This window comes from Atta colombica, unplaced genomic scaffold, assembly GCF_001594045.1.
Source record: "Atta colombica isolate Treedump-2 unplaced genomic scaffold, Acol1.0 scaffold55, whole genome shotgun sequence".
In the NCBI taxonomy this organism is placed as follows: domain Eukaryota; kingdom Metazoa; phylum Arthropoda; class Insecta; order Hymenoptera; family Formicidae; genus Atta; species Atta colombica.
In genome coordinates this window covers 185,167-191,723 of record NW_017259545.1, presented here as the reverse complement: position 1 = coordinate 191,723, position 6,557 = coordinate 185,167, and the positions used below count along the sequence as shown (strand labels likewise).

Genomic DNA, 6,557 nt, shown 5'->3' with positions numbered 1-6,557 from the left:
CTCTCTCTCTCTCTCTCTCTCTCTCTCTCTCTCTCTCTCTCTCTCTCTCTCTCTCGTTATTTCGCGTCCTGTGTTTGTATTCGCGTTCGCCCTCATCCTTCCTTTCTCCATCCTCTATCACCCTTTCAGAGAGCCAACATTCTCTTTCTCTCGTGCACGTTCATCATGTACACGAGCGCATGCACGCAGACACGCGCGTCCAGCTCTCTTTACCTTTCTCATATACCCCGCTCTCTCATTCACTCGCGTCCCTCCCCCCCTCTCTCTGTGTGTATGTGTGTGCCGGGAGACCCTCTCCCTTCACGCGATCCAGCCTCCCTTCTTGCCCGTTGAGGGTGGCTGAGGGCGGAGGAAGCCCACCGAGAGAGAAAATCGATCCTCGACGATGTCCTACCCTAACCCCAATCCCAACCCTCGGCCTCGCCGGGTGCATACACGCCCCTCTGGCACCCACTTTCCGCGATCCGGGTCATGGGTCACTGCCACCGCTCGTTCTCTGTTCGCTGCCAATCGTATGCAAGAATTTAACACACTGCGTGTGTTATTTATCGCAGAAAATGTTATATAAAATGCCTCCTCTTTTATGAGATATTATAATTGAAGGTGTTTGCTTGCGTATTAGAGTAGCGATGGCATTTGCTAATAGCTATTGACAACTCTCTCACTACATATATTCTCATTACATGTATGTATAATAAGCACAAAACAAATTAAGCACAAAAAAAACACAATTCCAATAATTTTCTCAATGAGAAAAAAGAAACAACGAGGACAAAGAATTGTTAAAATACAGATTAAATAACGATGTGATGAAAATAAAATTAAAAGAGAATATAAAATAACTTTGTGTAAGAATAATACATACACTACTGAGTCAAGTAGAGGTTGGTTTTTTTCATCAAGAAGTGTGCAGTGGATAAATGAAAAAGCACTTGGCCTTTGAATGTGTTCGAGAGAGAGAGAGAGAGAGAGAGAGAGAGAGAGAGAGAGACAGACAGACAGACAGACAGACAGACAGGTGATAATGTCGTGTGACAATAAGTATATCAATGACACACTATAATGAGACGTAATGCGAAACTATAATTTGCTTCGAAAGAATACTTATTTATGTAATAGCTAACTGTCTTTCCGAAACTGTATAATTATAGGAAAGTGTACTGATATTATATTTAAACCAACGCAGGAAACACTTACAAACTTTTTCAAACTTTTCAATAAATTTTTCACGTGCGATTCGATTATAAATATTAATATATTTTCTTATCGTATTGAATGTTTTTTTGGTTAACTTGTATGTATTATTAAATTGACATCATTTTGACAGTAAGTTGCGGGATATGAGAGAGAAGAGACTAGAGCAAATTTCATGTTTATTAATGCAAATATAATTTACTTAGAAAAGTAAATATATAACGTACTCTCCGAAATCAGCTTTTCGGTATAAATTAAACGAAGGAACATTGATGTTATGTACCATTATTCGGAGGAGTTATATGTACTATGTTATAACGTACTCTATTTTGAAGGTCCCTGTGTATAAATGAGAAGCATGTATCTATTATATTGCTAGAAAGAATCAAATATCGCGCAATTTATCTAATTGTAAAAGGAATGCTATTACAAATGAGAAAAGGTAGGCCAAGTTTCTATAGTAGTTGTGAAAAAAATGATGAGCGCATCTGCGTGTCTACGGTCGCGTATCATAGGACTACCATAGGCTCGTGCGAGAAGGTAGGTCATGGAATTGGCGCGCTCCGCCAGAAATGAGGCTATCGACCTCCAGAGAATTGAAAGAGGAAGGAGGTCGTGACCTACTGGCAGCTGCTACTGCTACAACCATTTTCTCGTTATCGTCCTCATGTTAACCCTCCGCCAAGACCTTGAGGTGAACAAATGTTACAACGTTGTTTCTGACGGCGATTCGGACCAGGTCAAAATGCGTATCTATTATGTCAACGGGAAATAATAAACGTGATCGAGTAGTACTAGTTCAAGTAATATTAATGTTGTTTTTTTTTTTAACAATAAACGCTGCTCAACTATCGATAATTTGCTATCTCCTCTTATCTGGCGATTTCCTTAGAATATAAAACGTAAGATCTTGTATATGTATAAAGAATCGTTCCTCTTACAAAAAAAATAGCAACATAATAAAGTAGCTGCAAACTGTCACACATACGGCATCATATCTTTTTTATTAGAGCGTTGTACATAGTGATAGTCTCTCGGCAAGACTATACATTTCTGCTGCGTTCATTTAATTTTATTCTCTGTCAAATGAAAAATTCTATCGCTACAACAGAGAGAGAGAAAGAGAGAGAAGCCAGTACAGCGCTTCGTATACGACCGACAAAATGTCGCGTCGAATTTTTCAACCGCTTCCGGTTAAAGGTTAAATGTTCGACGTTCGTTCGCGAAGAATTAATTCGCGACGACAAAGCGGGGAAAAGGATGAAAGCCGGATCGTGCACGATAATAACGTGTATCGACTGAACTCGGACGGCGCGCCACGTTTGATGTCAACAGCTAGCGAAGCCCCTTCTGTGCTCTAAGCTCCAGCTACATGTTATCGAGCACGATATACAGAATATTATACACGAGGTGTTAATCTAGCTTCATATACAGAGTCTGGACAATTCCGAGGGCAATTTCCCTTAACATTTCAAAATAAATTGTAAATTTTCTAGAATAAAATATTTTATCGATATAATGGTAACGTATTAATTCTAAAAACAAAAGTCTGTCTCTCTCTCTCTCTCTCTTGGAATCACAATCTTTGGAATATCATATGATAATCAAGTTCAATTAGCTTCCAAACTGTGGCATTGACTACCGATTCTCTACGATTCTATGTGATGGATCCTTCCATCTCGCTATATATGCATGTATATGCACATACGTATGCATATGCGATGACACCCCATATGCAGGCTTGGTGGTCGGAAAGTGGGTGACGGTTTAATTCCTAGAACTATATATCTACTCGACATGTAGGGCCGATGTATAATCAGTATGCGGCGGCTTATGCATCAAACCGCGCCGCCACGAATCCATCGTACCTTTTGTACGATGTAAGGCGTATAGTGTACTCCGGGGCGCGAATCAATAATGTTGCAACGAATCTCCCGAGTCACGGCAGTGAATAGTCTAGGCTGTGTGGAGGAACTTAAGATTGGACTAAAAATTTCTCGTATCACAATTGTATGGAGAAAATCAGGCCGTCAGGCCATCAGGTCGCGGCCAACTCACTCTCTTCGCAGCTCCTGCATTTAAAAGAGATAGAAAAATTAGAAGAGTGATCCGATTACGTTTTGCTGGTTTTAAAGTTCCCATGATTCTATTTGATATCGAAGTGCGAGGGATTCTAATGATCCCAGTCTCCTCGTTGCTGCTGTTACAAATTGCAGCTTTGACATCCGCGCGCAATCATTCGCTTGCGACTCAAATCACAGATATTTGACGGATCTAGCTGTTTTAACTGTTCTAGCTGTTCTTGCCGTGTGCGTCACCCTATAATCGCTTGATCGTCAATCTATGGCGGCTCTCAACATAAATGGTTCTCTTTGTCTTCCGTACTTGGACTGGCACGTTTCTCTCTTGTATACAAACAAGAGTTCGACAATATTGGCTTTTGTCTAAAAAAAGAAAAAAAACGCTAATTTTCTCCATCTTCCTCATCAAATTTTTTTCCTAACACTACAAGTATCGCGAGCGGTCGTTTATTGATAATTTTAATTTTTCAGAATATTATATTTCTTGTATAAATGAGGATTCTTTCTTACTTTTTCAATTACGTCTTTTATATTGATGAAATATTTGACTTTTATTTTTATAATAATTTATTCGCTTGGTCTGCCTTTAGTGAACAAGAAACGTTGGTATTTCTTAATTAAAATCCATTCGATGATTGTAGAAAAGTTGGTCGCGTTATCTAAAAAGAACGATAAATTTCTATAATCACACGCGTTTGTCATTAAATTTTTAATTCGATGAAACTCTCGTTTATTATAATTGTCCTGTAAGCGTATTATATGATAAGTCGCGAAGGATTTAATTAAATCAATCATGGATACATATCATAAAAACGAAACCAATCGAGTACCATCGTGTTACGGCAAACACTGTTAATTGCAATATTAAAAGTTTCATCTTTCAGCTCATATCTTCTTTTCCTTATAAATCAGATATAATTCCGATATAATTCAATTTTTTTTTGTATCTCTCGCTGCACATTAACACTATCTTTCGTTTCATCATTTTGACTAATTTGAGGATGTTTTATGCGGATAAGGAAAAATAAAAAAAAAAGAATCACTTTTTCGCACTGTCATCGATCAACATATCGACGATGAAAAAGAAAAGCGCGAAAGTAGCTGTCTATCCAAACGTTTACGAGCTATAGCAGCATTAATAATCCGCGCGATATAGACATTATAGACCAGTGCCTAAATATAGCGGCGCGTGTTTCCCTTTTTTAGACGCGCGTTGAGGTATGTTATCACGTAATTGAAACGTCACTTACTTTTATTATCGAGACGAGACGCGCACAGTTAAAATATGATAACAAAGAGACACATACACACATAGGAATTGTTACGTTTTTCTCCTTTTTTTCGATATGACAATTACTCAGTTGTCCTCTTTTTATTCTGGCTTTTTACTTCGTGTCGACGCTAAAGATCATTCGATCCGAAAATGATTTTCATTAAACCAATCAATAATCGTTGTAGTACACGATAATCATGTGATAGGGATATTGCGTGAATTTCTCACATGAATCTTTCTACTTGGAAAGAAATTTGAGAAAAGGATAGATATATTGTTTTTGATTCCATTTACTCTTTTTTTATATTATATATTTATTTATAATTCGGATAATCGTGCCTTGTCAGTAGAAATCTTCTTTTATAATTCTTTTATAAACGCGCAACGCGCATGATATAAATAATAAGTGTGACCATCTTATACACACACAAATATATGGCACAATGATATGTACAATGATGTGATATTCTTTCACGAAAATATCACAAATCCGAGTCAGTGTGTGATGAACAAATATTTATTCTCCACACACTGACTCGGATTTGTGATATTTTCGTGAAAGAATATCACATCATTGTACATATCATTGTGCCATATATTTGTGTGTGTATAAGATGGTCACACTTATTACTTATATCACGCGCGTTGCGCATTTACAAAAGAAATTTCTACTGACAAGGCACGATTATCCGAATTCGTGATATAAAAAAAAAGTAAATGGAATCAAAAACAATATATCTATCAAAGATTCATGTGAAAAATTCACACAATATCCTTATTGCGATTTGTTTAAAATCGGTTGCGAAAAGCAGGTTTTTAGATATAATAAAATTCACGTTTAAATTAATAAAATTGCCTATAATGTACGCTACATTCGCGAATAGACGAGCGTATTTTTAGTACATATATGTGTTAAGCGTAGTCGTAGAAACATGCGGCCACTACATGCGGATTATATGTAGATATTGCAAGATTATAGACATCTTGCATCTCCGTCATCTACGAATATGCTACGGGAACACTATATCTCACCGGAGCGCGATGCCTAAAAATACATGTCGCTATTTTTAACATCAACGATTCCTACGCTGCACATGAGAATAAAGAGAGAAAGAGAGAGAGAGAGAGAGAGAGAGAGAGAGAGAACCGCGCACCGCCGAGCTGCACTGGAGAGGAAAAAAAAAGAAAAAAAAATGCAAGAAATCCGCGATAATATAATTATGAGTGGCACGAAACATTGATGACGGCAATAGAGAAAAAGAGAAAGATAAAGATTCGTCGTGCTTCGTCACCACGAATTTAGTAATATACCAAAGTTCATCAAATAGAGAATTCGAATGACGGAAATACATACGTATCTTCTCATCTCGCGATATTTACTCTCTATTGCAAGGCATTATTAAAAAATATAATAATTATCTCGGTTTATTCGTTCGTTTCATCTCGAAATTTTCGGAGTTTATATTTTATTAGATCGATTCAAGTTATATAAGATGAATTAATAACACAGAATATTTCTGGACATACTGTATACGTATCGATAAACAAATAATACTACGATTTCACAAAAGAGGTATGTACTTCATATAAAAAGACTGATTAACAAATTAAAATGTTTGACGACCTGATAGATGAAAAATAGTCACATGCTGATAATGGACTAAACGGATAAAGTTATAGTTTACGCTAGGAAGATTTATGCTTTTTCCTTTGCACCTGTATGATGTGCGTGTGTGTGTGTGCGTGCGTGCGTGTAAAAAGATGTAGTGCAATAACCCTCACTACTGCATTCGATCGGCCGCTTAATCGTAGTCAGTCAAATGCAATCGCTATCGTAATCTCATCGAATTACGCGACGCCGTTTTATGTAACTAAGTCAACGCTCGTGTCATCGAATTAGCGCACAAAAAAGCTCGAGGTTGGGTCAATTTGTCGAGAGAGCCTCTGAATAAACGGGTGGCTTCTATTAAAGTGATTACCTTGTTAAAGCATTGTTTCCATTGATATTA

The 6,557-nt window shown here is 37.3% G+C and overlaps 1 protein-coding gene across 1 annotated transcript in view; it reads right to left on the bottom strand.

The window, feature by feature from the left end:
• Positions 1-6,557, bottom strand: part of LOC108691968 (guanine nucleotide-binding protein G(s) subunit alpha) — a 26,030-nt gene that overhangs the window by 5,924 nt on the left and 13,549 nt on the right. The gene's annotated exons all lie outside the window — the stretch shown is intronic.